Source organism: Triticum urartu, chromosome 1 (genome assembly GCF_003073215.2).
Source record: "Triticum urartu cultivar G1812 chromosome 1, Tu2.1, whole genome shotgun sequence".
NCBI lineage: Eukaryota > Viridiplantae > Streptophyta > Magnoliopsida > Poales > Poaceae > Triticum > Triticum urartu.
In genome coordinates this window covers 173,805,472-173,820,015 of record NC_053022.1, presented here as the reverse complement: position 1 = coordinate 173,820,015, position 14,544 = coordinate 173,805,472, and positions in this window count along the sequence as shown.

Sequence of the window (14,544 nt, the reverse complement as noted above, 5' to 3'; positions counted from 1 at the left end):
ACTAACCAATGCCTCCAGAGATTACCTGGATAGTTGTGCTGGTTCTGTTTCAGGGAAAGAACACCGGATGAAGCTGAAATTCTATTGAATAATATGTTGACAAATGGAAATAATTGGACACTTCCTGAACCAGTTCCTCAGCCTATTCCTAAACCAACTCCAAAGAAGAGAGGTATTCTATTTCTCAGTCCTGAAGATATGCAAGAGGCAAAGAAATCCATGAAAGAAAAGGGTATTAAAGCTGAAGATGTTAAGAATTTACCTCCTATTGAAGAAATACACGGTCTTAATTTACCGCCTGTTGAAGAAACATATGATCTTAATCCATTACCTATTGAAGAAACACATGGTCTTGATAATCCGACACAGGTAGTAAAGGTAAATTCTCTCTATAGATATGATAAAGCTAAAATCCCATTTACTAAATTTGCTAGCCCATGCTTACATGAGTTTGATAAATTTATGGCTAAGCAAGAAGACTTCCATGCTTATTTTGGTAGACAATTGAAATACAATTCAAATATGCTTGAACACTTGGGTGATTATATGGCTAATGTTAAAGGTGAACTTAAACTTATTAGTAAACATGCTTCTATGGTTACCACTCAAGTAGAACAAGTACTTAAAGCTCAAAATGATTTGCTCAATGAATTGAATAGTAAGAATAATGATAATGCTGTTAGAGTGGCTACTAGAACTGGTAGAATGCCTTAGGAACCTTTGTATCCTAAAGGCCATCCTAAGAGAATTGAGCAAGATTCTCAGAGAAATAATGTAGATGCACCTAGTCCTTCTAATAGGAAGAACAAGAAAAATGATAGGACTTTGCATGCTTCTAGTAAACCTGTTACTGAAACACCTGAGAATCCAAATGATATTTCTATCTCTGATGCTGAAACACAATCTGGTAATGAACCTAAAACTAGTGATAATGTTAATGATAATGTTCATGATGATGCTCAACCTAGTAATGATAATGATATAGAAATTGAACCTGCTGTTGATCTTGATAACCCACAATCAAAGAATCAACATTATGATAAGAAAGAGTTTGTTGCTAGGAAACATGGTAAAGAAAGAGAACCATGGGTTTAGAAACCCATGCCTTTTCCTCCCAAACTATCCAAGAAAAAGGATGATGAGGATTTTGAGCACTTTGCTGAAATGATTAGGCCTATATTTTTGCGTATGCGATTAACTGATATGCTCAAAATGAATCCTTATGCTAAGTATATGAAAGATATTGTTACAAATAAAAGAAAGATACTGGAAGCTAAAATTTCCACCATGCTTGCTAATTATACTTTTGAGGGTGGAATACCAAAGAAACTTGGAGATCCAGGAGTACCCACTATACCATTCTCCATTAAAAGAAACTATGTTAAAACTGCTTTATGTGATCTTGGAGCCGGTGTTAGTGTTATGCCTCTCTATTTATATCGTAGACTTGATTTGAATAAGTTGACACCTACTGAAATATCTTTGCAAATGGCTAATAAATCAACGGCCATACCTGTCGGTATTTGTGAGGATGTTCCTGTTGTAGTAGCAAACGTTACTATTTTAACGGAGTTTGTTATTCTTGATATTCTCGAGGATGATAGTATGTCTATTATTCTTGGAAGACCCTTTTTGAATACTGTAGGGGCTGTTATTGATTGCACTAAAGTCAATGTCACTTTTCATGTTAATGGTAATGAGCATACGGTACACTTTCCGAGGAAACAACCTCAAGTCCACAGTATCAATTCTATTGGAAAAATTCCATCGATTATATTTGGAGGTTTTGAATTTCCTCTTCCTACTATCAAGAAGAAATATGATATTCTTATTATTGGGGATGTGGATATCCCCGTTGAGGTAACATAGTGTTATTCGAAATTTCTCCGGTTCCATGTTATTCGGAATGAGTTCGTTAACAAGACTTGATCAACCTTGTTAGTGGATTCCTTTTGATGAGCATGAGATGGATGAAATTAGAAGGCACAACCGTCTGTATCCCACTTTTACTTTCTGTTATTTATATTAAATAAAATAAAAATAGTTTTTTCTGTCTGTTATCTGAATTATATGTGCAATATAAAAATAACCCGAAAATAAAAGTTCTCCAAATGCCATGAAATTTAAATATGATTTTTCTGGAATATTTGAGAATATTTGGCACTGAGAACACAACAGGAGGAGCTGGCACCTGGCCACGAGGGTCAGGGGCGCGCCCCCCTGCCTCGCGGGCCCATGGTGGCCCTCCTCCACTTATCCTTTCACCCACACACTCCTTCTTCCTCCCACAAACACGAATATCCAGCTCAAACCCGAGTCCAAGCTCATTTTGCTGCCATTTTTGATCTCCTTGCCCAAAGCACTTCTCACAAAACTGCTTGGGGAGATTGTTCCTTGGTATGTGACTCCTCCATTGGTCCAATTAGTTTTTGTTCTAGTGCTTTATTCATTGCAAAATTGTGCTGCCTAGGTGACCATGTTCTTGAGCTTGCATGTCAAATTTATATGGTTCCAAGTAGTTTTGATGCATGATATAGGCTCTAGGCACTTGTATGGGTAGTTGCTATAAATATTATTGAGTTTGGTTCACTTTTATTTTGAAGTTACTAAAAAAATTCAGAATTTTTTAGAGGAAGAAATATGCTTAGGAAAATGTTCCAAGGTGGTTCTTCAAGGAAGCAAGGACCCAGGCTTGCAATGCATGATGCTGATGAAGAGCCACCAAGAGACGATCCAGTGCGTCCTTATGAATGGCCTTCTTAGAACTTTATGGATTGAGCGGGAATTAAGGAAGAATTTAACGCATATTTGCGTAACGCTGATCTTGTGAGCTTCGAGGAAGAGAAGTGCAGCCAGTATCACTATCTCACTAGTTCCTTTGTGAGGAGGGTTGAATTTTCATCTTCACGTAATTCCCCAACTGTCCTGTTTGATCTTTATGAAAATTCTTATACCATGGACTTAGAGGATTTTACCACTGCTTGCAAACTTCCACAATGGGGTAGTATCAGGGAACCTCGCAAATCTGAATTTAGAGATTTTCTTGCTAGTATAACTGTGGGGGAATCCAGAGATATAACACAAGCTACCATAGGGAGCATTCATTTTCCTGCTATACATTATTTTGCTCTCTTCATAGGTAGATGCATAAATGGTAAAGATGAAGCATGTCATATGTGTGTTCCTGACCTCAGTATTCTTAGGAGTGCTGTGTTAGAAGACAAATCTTATAATTTCGGAGCCATTGTTGCACGTAGATTGCATCTAAATAGATTTAATGGAGATTTCTTTGGTGGAATTTATGCAACCCACATAGCTAATTTTCTTGGTATAGCCATATGCGAAGATGATATTGATTACCTCCTGCTTACCTAGACTTTAATGCTATGGTTCACCACCAGTTTGTCGAGAGGAATGAATCACCTCTCCAGTATTGACTAATCTTTGACAGACGGTGTGCTGTCTGTATTACTCTCCCTGCTCCTGCCTTCTTTGATTATCAGGCAAAAGGAACATATGTTATTACTAGAGAGGAGGCATATGAGTACGAGAGGAGAGCGGAGGCCGCTCGTCGCCACGCTGCAGCTCAGGAGGCGATAGCCGCTGCATCGCAGTACGATCCCAACTACTATTATGGATATCCGCCAGGCCAGCCATGGCCATAGACCAACTTAGGCCAAAAGACTAGGCTTGGGGGAGTACATATTTCCCAGTGACATTACATTTATGTTCACACACTCATTGCTAGATGTCAGTGCTCATACTTTTTCATTGTATCATCCATGCTAGTTTATTTTTCTTTTTATGCTTTCTTCTTGTGTGTTTAATAAACCTTAAGAAAAACCAAAAAATTAGTTGTAGCTTTTAATTAGTTTACATTCCATGCTTGTAGTAGTAATTAAAAAGAAAACCCAAAAATATTTCCTGTTCTTCTTTTGCTTGCTGGGAGCTTTCCCGTGTAAATAGTTTTATTCCTTTTCTTTTCTTTGGGGTCGATAGGAGAACACTATGATTAAATTGTTAAAGTGGCTCTTATATGCATAATTTTTTATCTGACAAAAGAGCCCATATTGCCTTTTCTTCTCCTGTTTATTGAATGCTTGCAGATTCCAGCTTAGTCCAATGCACTCGCACTATTATTATTATTCACATCATTCGGTCGTGCAAGTGAAAGGCAATTGTGACGATATATGATGGACTGACTGAGATGAGAAAAGCTGGTATGAACTCGACCTCTTTTGTTTTTGTAAATATGATTAGTTCATCATTCCTGATTCAGCCTATTATGAATAAACATGTTTGCAATGACAACTAGAGATCATAGTTTCTTGTGCCATGCTTGATTAGCTATGAGTTATAATGGTTTACCTTGCATGCCAACATGCTATTAAAATGGTTGTGATGTGGTATGACAGGGTGGTATCCTCCTCTGAATGATTTAAGTGACTTGACTTGGCACATGTTCACGCATGTAGTTGAAACAAAATCAACATAGCCTTCACGATATTTATGTTCATGGTGGATCATATCCTACTCATGCTTGCATTCGGTGTTTATTAATTTTAATGCATGTTCATGACTGTTGTCGCTCTCTAGCTGGTCGCTTCCCAGTCCTTTGCTAGCCTTCACTTGTACCAAGCGGGAATACTGATTGTGCATCCAATCCCATAAACCCCAAAGTTATTCCACATGAGTCCACTATACCTTCCTATATACAGTATCTATCTGCCGTTCCAAGTAAATTTGTATGTGCCAAACTCTAAACCTTCAAATAAATATCATGTTTTGTATGCTGGAATAGCTCATGTATCAACTAGGGTTGTCCGTATCTTCCATGTTAGGCGGGTTATTCTCGAGAGGAGTGGACTCGGCTCCTCACTCACGAGAAAAATGGCTGGTCACCGGGATGCCCAGTCCCATGCTTTATGCAAACTAAATCAAAATAATTGCAAACAAAACTCCCCTTGGGACTCTTGTTAGTTGGAGGCACTCGTTGTTTCGAGCAAGCCTTGGATTGATGCTTATTGGTGGAAGGGGGAGTATAAACTTTATCATTCTGTTTGGAAACCGCCTATAATGTGTGTAGCATGGAAGATATTTCCATCTCTTGGTTGTTATATTGACAATGAAAGTATACCGCTCAAAATATTATTCACCTCTATTTCAAAACTGAGCTCTGGCACCTCTACAAATCCCTACTTCCCTCTGCGAAGGACCTATCTATTTAATTTTATGCTGAGTCATCATCCTCTTATTAAAAAGCACCAGTTGGAGAGCACCGCTGTCATTAGCATTCATTTTGTTAGTTTACATTAAGTATGACTGGACTGGATCTCTTTTACCATGAATTACAATGTCTAGTCAGTCCTTGATCTTTAAAGGTGCTCTGCATTTATGTTTTGCAGTCTCAGAAAGGGCTAGCGAGATACCATCTTTTTATATCATATTATGATTGTTTTGAGAAAGTGTTGTCATCCAAGATTTATTATTATTGCTCGCTATTGATTATGCCATTGATATGAGTAAACTTGAGACCTAAGCATTATTGTGAATGTGGTTAGTGATAATCTTTGTTGAAAACTTGAATGATGGCTTTACATATTTACAACAACAAGAGCAAACAGAGTTTGTAAAAGTTTTCTTGATCACTTTCAGTTTGTCAACTGAATTGCTTGAGAACAAGCAAAGGTTTAAGCTTGGGGAGTTAATACGTCTCCATCGTATCTACTTCTCCAAACACTTTTGCCCTTGTTTTGGACTCTAACTTGCATGATTTGAATGGAACTAACCCGGACTGACGCTGTTTTCAGCAGAATTACCATGGTGTTATTTATGTGCAGAAACAAAAGTTCTCGAAATGACCTGAAACTTCATGGAACACCTTTTCGGAAAATATAAAAAATCCTTGCAAAAGATGAAGACCAGGGGGCCCACCACCTGTCCATGAGGGTGGGGGCGCGCCTGCCCCCCTAGGGCACGCCCCCTACCTCGTGGGCCCTGTCGGTGTCAAAACCGGCGGATCTCGGGTAGGGGGTCCCGAACTGTGCGTCTAGGCCGGATGGTAACAGGAGGCAAGGGACACGAAGTTTTACCTAGGTTCGGGCCCTCTCGATGGAGGTAAAACCCTACGTCTTGCTTGATTAATATTGATGACATGGGTATTACAAGAGTAGATCTACCACGAGATCGGAGAGGCTAAACCCTAGAAGCTAGCCTATGGTATGATTGTTGATGTGTATGTTGTCCTACTGACTAAAACCCTCCGGTTTATATAGACACCGGATAGGGTTAGGGTTACATAGAGTCGGTTACAATGGTAGGAGATCTGAACATCCGTATCGCCAAGCCTGCCTTCCACGCCAAGAAAAGTCCCTTCCGGACACGGGACGGAGTCTTCAATCTTGTATCTTCATAGTCCAGGAGTCCGACTGAAGGTATAGTTCGGCTATCCGAACACCCCCTAATCCAGGACTCCCTCAGTAGCCCCTGAACCAGGCTTCAATGACGACGAGTCCGGCGCACAAATTGTCTTCGGCATTGCAAGGCGGGTTCCTCCTCCAAGTACTTCATAGAAGATTTTGAACACAAAGATAGTGTCCGGCTCTGCAAAATAAGTTTCCACATATTGCCATAGAGAGAATAATATTTACACAAATCTAATCTGCTGACGTACTCCGTAGCGTGACATCACACCACGGCCAAGATTTTATTCCAACCGTTTTACTGTCCCATCTTAGCGCGTTATGCGAGGCGGTTTCCTTGGCACGTCTTGTTAAAGCAGAGATCGTGTCCCCTTATTCCGGGATTCTCATCAATACGGGCGTGGGTAACCCAACCGCGCCATTGATTACGGTGCTTGGAGATAAGCGAGTTTTACCGGGCTGGTGGGGACACGTAGTTGCGTCCACCCATATAAGGGCATAAGGATCCACCTTTTCACCCATGCCTTCTTCCTCCTTTGCCTATCCATTCTTGCGCACTTGAGCTCCAGCGCCCAAGTCCGCACTACCACCTCAACCTTCTCCAGTCATGTCCGGAGCGGGAGGCAAGTGGATGGTCTCCTCCGTCACGGAGGGACACATCAAAAAGCTGAGGAAGGCCGGATATCTGGCTAGCGATATCGTGCACCGGCTTCCCGAAAAGGGGCAGCTCATCCCCACTCTTAGGCCCCATGAGAGGGTGGTATTCCTCCACCATTTCCTCCACGGACTAGGCTTCCCTCTGCATCCATTTGTCCGGGGGCTCATGTTCTACTACGGCCTGGATTTCCATGATCTAGTCCCGAACTTCGTCCTCAACATCTCGGCGTTCATCGTCATGTGCGAGGCATTCCTCCGCATCCGCCCCCATTTCGGCCTATGGCTTAAGACTTTCAACGTCAAGCCGAAGGTGGTGCGCGGCAGCCAGGCGGAGTGCGGCAGTGCCATGGTTGGCAAGATGGCCAACGTCCTGTGGCTCGAGGGCTCCTTTGTGGAGACCCTGAAGGGGTGGCAATCATGGTGGTTTTACGTCACCGAGCCGCGCGACGCCGAATGGGTCGCACCCCCTGAGTTTCGATCCGGCCCCCCCTACGCGGCTCATGTCCTGGAAGGAGACGGGCCTGTCGTGGGGTAACCAAAAGGAGGTGACATGACTACAAACATGCATCCAATCCCTGGTGAACAAGCAGCTTAGGCTTGTCAATGTAGTCCAGGTCATGCTCATCCGCCTGATCCTCCCGTGTCAACGACGGGCCTTCAATCTGTGGGAGTTCGACCCGGCGCAGCATCAAACTCTAAACGGGCACTTCGACACGACGTACGAAGATGCCTGGAGGATGCTTTTCAAGGGCGCCGAGGCTCCCGCATCCGCTACCGAGGATCACGGATTCAGCGTGCAGCATCACACGCTCGCGGTAAGCTGTTTTTTCCTTTTACAGGGTATCAGTTTTCCATAGTTTGACTCTATGCGGGATCTAAACTCCCTTACCTTTGACAGGATTGGCAGGCGAAGTCCGGACGGATCGACTATCCGACGCCTTTGCCCGAAGGCCCAGCGGACGCTCACCTGGTGAAGCTGCTGGTTCTGGAACCCTATGTGGTGCCCGAGAAGAGGGCCAAGAAGAAGGCCACGGGGACTCGAAAGAGTGCCCGACGCCCGGAGGTGTCGGATTCACCATCCGACGAATCTGAGGCGCACTCCTCCCATGAAGACGAGGAGGAGGAAGAAGAGACCCCCTCCCCCTCCAGCGGGGGAAGGGAAGAAAAGGAAGGCTGCCCCAACTGGGGAGGCCGAAGGGTCCAAGAAGGGGAAAACCCTTTCTCCGGACTACTCCACCGACGCCGACGACGGCAGAGAGGAGTGGGCGCCTAGGGCCAAGCCCCTGGCAAAATCGTAAGTATCCGGATACCAAAGTAATTCATAGTATTCGTTTATTGCACAGCTTTCCCTTATGTCGAATGTGTTTATGCAGCCCACCCAAAGACCGGCTCGATGTGTCGTCGAGCGGCTCACTGGACTCGTCGGACGTGAACTCACTTCCGACGGCTTCCTCCCCCCGCCCTATGAACGACACCGAAGTGTTGTCCCAACAGGTTCCAATCCGGGAGGAGGTGATCCTGGAAGCGCCGCAAGGCGACCTCCCGGACTCCAGGAGTAAAGGGGATGAAACCCCCCAGGGCTCCAAGTCCGGTTCTAGGCCGGACACCGCTCCGGAACCTTCAAAGGTTCCAGAGTCCGGCGGGGGACCTCCTTCCACGAGGAGCAAGTCCACCGTGCCGGCGGCCTCCGTCCAACCGGAGGCGCCGGACAATATGTTGGAGGCGCTCCAAGGCGCCTCCATCGACGAGGAGCACCGCGCTATTATGAGTGCCATGGTCCAGAAGGTTCAGTCCGCAAAAACGAACTGACTGAAGCTTGTACTAGCCTTTTGACAGGCTTCGAGGTAAGTAAAGAAAGTGTAAATAATAGTACCGCATAGACAATAGCCCCTGATGCTCTGTTTGGCGTTCGAGAAGAAAAGCCGAATAGAGGATCAAATAGAATTCGCAGGAGTCTAACAAAAATGAGTCAATATGCATGTGTAGGCTACCCTGCTTGTGTCCGCCGCTCTGACTGCGGAAGTGGACATGCTGAAGCAGGACCTTGAAAGGTCCGAGCAAGAGCTCGAGTGTGCCAAGAAGTAGCTCGAGGACAATGAAGGTAAGAAATACCTTGTTAAATATATATATATATATATAGTGCAATTGCAAAAAATGACAGGATTATCGTGGCTATTGTAGGGGCCACGTCTGAGGTGGCGACCCTTAAGCAAGCGCTGGACGAGGCCAAGAAGAATTCGGCCTCGGAACGCACCGAGCGGGAGAAGTATGAGGCCGAGGTTGGCAAGGTGCGGCAAGAGCTTCAGGCTCTCATGGAAAAACATGAGAGTTTGGAGCGTGACTCGAAGACGCAAGCGTCCGAGCTTGCGGTGGCTATTGAAAATGCCAAATCTGCCAAGGCCGAATCCCAGAAGACCCTCCAGGAGTTGGATGAGGTGAAGAAGATTGCGGCGGGTAAGGCATTCTCTATGCAAAGCAAACACATAAACGTGAGTTACCTGTTACTTACCCAAATCCGGAGCTCTCCAGGAGCGTTCGCAGATCTTCCCCGGAGTGTATCCGATGCCGCCGCATTCTATCGAGCCGAAGAGGGCGGCTCGACGGAGAAGGTGTTCTGGTCTCAGTACGCTGAGGCCGGACACCCCGTGCCCCTGAGCGACCAGCTGAAGCAACTGGTCGAGCTCCACAAGGCGGCCGAACAGGCCATGAAGGGCCTCCTAGTTCGGCTGTGGCCTGGAGAGGCTTTGCCTGGGAGCTATTTCGGGCTGGTGCGGCGGCTGGTGGAGGCCTGTCCGAGGCTTGAAGACATCAAGCGCTCCGTTTGCATTGAAGGTGCCCGTAGGGCCCTTGCCCGTGCTAAGGTGCATTGGGGCAAGCTGGATGCGGAGAAGCTTGTGAAGGACGGGCCACCGCCGGGGAAAGAGCATCGCAAGCCCGAGAATTATTATAAGGATGTTCTGAAGGGTGCCCGCCTTGTTGCGGATGAATGTACCAAGGATGTATTTTTTGAGTAAAACCCGCTCATGTTATCCTGTGCGCTGAAAACTTGTTCATATGCGCTAAGCAATGCTGCTTGAATTAAAAATATTACCTTCTGTGCGGCTGTTTATCAATACTGAGAGATGGCGAGTCGTCGGCTTCTGCCCCCTTACCGCTAGTGCTGGGGTGTTCGGGGATAAACATGGGTGCTCTTTTTCCCATATTTGGGTCCTTCGAGGGAGGTGCTCAGCCCAACGAACGAGGCAATCGGACTATAATGCATGAACACTCTCACTTAGCCATAGAATTCTATAATTTTAAATTTCGGTGAAGCCCCTAGTATTCGGAAGACCGAGTTCGGGGCGCTATCCACGCCTTGGCCGGACAGAGCCGACTCCTTGCCCTAAGCGGCATAAGTCTTTAGGGACTCGAAAAAACCTCTCGAACAGCGACCAGCTCTCGCTTCATCATGACAGTCAGTTTTAGCTTTCTCCACTGAGGTGCTCGGCCCAGCTCAACTGGGGCACAATCGTAGTGGTTCTCCTAGTGCTACCTTAGCCAATATAGCAGAACGTAAGGCACCAAAACATAGGAGCCGGGCAAACCCAACTATTGACCCAAGACATGATTCGGAGTCGATGCATATAGTGCTATAAGTTCGGGGTGCCACACTTGTGAAAGTGTTCGGACTTCTCACACCATATTGAGGGGTACTAAAGCCCCTGGCGTATTTTGGCCGTACCACCGTGTACGGGTGCAACATGTCGTTAAGGAACATATAAAAAAAGGTAATGCAAAAAATAGACAAAAGCTATGCATTGTTTATTAAAATAGCTGCGATCAAAGCAGAATGATACAAGTAATGCGATAAACGAAAAGTTGGACTATTTAACATGTCTGCTCCAGGGGCAAGCTTCGGAATAGTATGCGAAACAGGTATACTGCTCGTGATAGAGACCACCTGGGATTTCCGTAATGCGGCATGGCTTGTCTGCTTCCCTGGTCCTTGCATTGTTTGTACGGCAATTGAACTGCCGAATAGGCCTTCCGAAGAGTAGAGTCCTGGAAGTAAGAGAAAAGTAAAAAATCGGCAGCCCCTGGTGCGGTTTAAGCCGTGTTTTGGGCGTGCCGTGATGGTGCCCCTCTCCCGATGCCCATGGTATTTCCAGAGCGTAGTTATGGACACGAAGTACTGGCATCGCCTTTTTGTGAGGGTTGGGGTTGGGGCCGCATTGCTACGCCTGCTCGGAACGTGCCAGGCGGTCTTTTTGTAGGTTACTCCGGGCGCGCTTGACGTTGTCCGGACGTTTAATGGCCGGACTGGAGAACTGCCTGGAGAGGCTGCTTTGTACTTCCGCTGCAAGGGCCGCCGTGTGCTCCTCCGTTCGGAGGGAGCGTTCGGTGTTTCCATTGACCGTAATCACTCCACGAGGGCCTGGCATCTTGAGCTTAAGGTATGCGTAATGCGGTACCACATTGAATTTGGCGAATGCGGTTCGTCCGAGCAGTGCATGATAGCCACTGCGGAATGGGACTATGTCGAAGATCAATTCCTCGCTTCGGAAATTATCCGGGGATCCGAAGACCACCTCAAGTGTGACTGAGACTGTACAGTTGGCCTCTACACCTGCTATTATGCCTTTAAAGGTCGTTTTGGTGGGCTTAATCCTCGAGGGATCGATGCCCATTTTTCGCACTATATCCTGGTAAAGCAGGTTCAGGCTGCTGCCGCCGTCCATGAGGACTCTAGTGAGATGAAATCCGTCAATAATTGGGTCTAGAACCAATGCGGCAAATCCTCCATGACGGATGCTAGTGGGATGGTCTCTTCGATCAAAGGTGATCGGGTAGGAGGACCATGGGTTGAACTTTGGGGTGACTGGCTCTACCGCGTATACGTCCCATAACGCACGCTTCCGCTCCCTTTTGGGGATGTGGGTGGCGTATATCATGCTCACCGTCCACACTTGTGGGGGAAAACCCTTCTGTCCATTGTTGTTCGGCGGCCGGGGCTCCTCGTCGTCATCGCTATGCAGCCCCTTGTCTTTATCGTCGGCGCTTAGCTTGCCTGCCTGCTTGAACACCCAACAATCCCTGTTGGTGTGATTGGCCGGCTTTTCGGGGGTGCCATGTATTTGGCACAAGCGGTCGAGTATTCGGTTCAAGCTGGACGGGCCCCTAGGATTCCTTTTGAATGGCTTTTTCCGCTGACCGGATTTAGAGCCTCTAAATCCGGCATTAACTGCCGTATCCTCAGCATTGTCATCGTTAATGCAGCGCTTCTGCTTGTTGCGACGCGACCTGCCACTAATGTCCCTGGTGTCCAAAGTACCAGGGTTCTTGGTCATGTTGTTGCTACAAGCAAGCCAGCTATCTTCTCCCGCGCAAAAGCGGGTCATGAGTGTCGTGAGTGCTGCCATAGATTTCTGTTTTTCCTGTCCGAGGTGCTGGGCCAGCCACTCGTCACGGATATTGTGCTTGAAGGCTGCTAGGGCCTTAGCGTCCGGACAGTCGACTATTTGACTTTTCTTTGTTAGGAACCGTGTCCAGAATTGTCTGGCTGATTCCTCTGGCTACTGGATTACGTGACTTAGGTCATCGGCGTCTGGGGGTCGCACATAAGTGCCCTGGAAATTGTCGAGGAATGCAGCTTCCAGGTCCTCCCAACAACTGATTGATCCTGTTGGCAAGCTGTTGAGCCAATGCCGAGCTGGTCCTTTAAGCTTGAGTGGGAGGTATTTGATGGCGTGAAAATCATCACCGCGGGCCATGTGGATATGAAGGAGATAATCCTCGATCCATACCGCAGGGTCTGTTGTGCCATCATATGATTCGATGTTCACGGGTTTGAAACCCTCGGGGATTTGACGATCCATTATTTCGTCTGTAAAGCACAGTGGGTGTGCGGCGCCTCTGTACTGGGCGATAGCATGACGTAGCTCCAATGAGCTTTGTCTACTGTGTTCGGCCCTGCCGAATTTGTGGCTGGCGTGACGGTTACCGTCTCGAGCCTTGGGGTGCCCACGCGATCCGTAGATCGATCGTGTTTGCCCTGCCTTGTCCTCCAACATGTCTCATAAGTCCGAAGCATATTCCCGTGCCTTTGTATGGGGTGCGGCTTGAGTGGAGGGCCGGGAGGCCTCTCTGTCGTGGCCACGAGGTGGCCGTTCGGCCGCATCAAGTGCTTCCTCCTCTAATCGGGGTAGCAACTTGCGCTTTGGTTAACTCTTGGAGGGGCATTCGAGTTTATGCTCTTCGGCCGCAAGGACTTCGGTCCATCTGTCAACTAGCAAATCTTGATCAGCTCTGAGTTGTTGCTGTTTTTTCTTGAGGCTTCTTGCCGTGGCCATAAGCCTGCGTTGGAAATGCTTTTGCTCAATGGGATCCTCTGGCACGACGAATTCGTCGTCGTCGAGGCTTGCCTCATCTTCGGAGGGAGGCATATAGTTATCGTCCTCGACCTCTCTGTCTGCCGCTCTCTCATGAGGGCTGGTTTCTCCATCCTCCTGTGCTAAACCTTGCTGGAGGGGGTTTTCTTCGGCACTCTCCGGAGTATTATTATCTCCTGTGCTGGAATCACCGTTTTTGTGTTGGCGGGATTTTGAGCGGCGCCGCTGACACCGGCGCTTGGGCTGTTTCTTGGAGGGGTCATCCTCCGTTGTTCCATCGCCCTCTCCCTCTTTTGGGGTGTCCACCATGTATATGTCATATGACGAGGTGGCTTTCCAGGGCCTAGTAGGCGCTGGTTCTTCATCATCTCCTTCGTCGGCATCCATACCGTCGATGTCTTCGGAGTCGAAGTCGAGCATGTCGGTTAAGTCGTCCACAGTGGCTTCAAAGTGGGTGGTGGGTGGGTTTTGAATTTCTTCATCGTCCGTAACCCAACCTTGCCGACCGTAGTCCGGCCAGGGCTCTCCTGATAAAGAGAGAGACTTCAGTGACTTCAGGATATCGCCGAAAGGCGAGTGCTGAAAGATGTCTGCGGCAGTGAACTCCATGATCGGCGCCCAATCGGATTCGACTGGCAGGGGCGCGGAGGGTTCAGAGTCCGGAGAGGAGTCCGGCTCCTTGGAGTCACGAGCCTCGCAGAGTACGGGGCTGGTGTTTGGCTCAATCACCGTTTGGATCACAGCCCCCGAGGTGGCGTCTAACCGCCCATCCTCGATCGGCGCGATCGGCTCCGAACTAAAGGTCGGAGCCGATGCGGGTGCAGCCTCCAGGGCACTATTTGGCGGCAGAGCTAGATCATGCTCGTCGTGACAGTGCGGCGTGCTCGGCAGTGGTTCGAATCCGTCGAGGATCAAGTCCCCGCGGATGTCAGCCGTGTAGTTTAAACTTCCAAATCTGACCTGACGGCCAGGGGCGTAGCTTTCGATCTGCTCTAGATGGCCAAGTGAATTGGACCGTAGTGCGAAGCCGCCAAAGACGAAGATCTGTCCGGGGAGGAAGGTCTCACCCTAGACTGCATCGCCATTGATGATCGTAG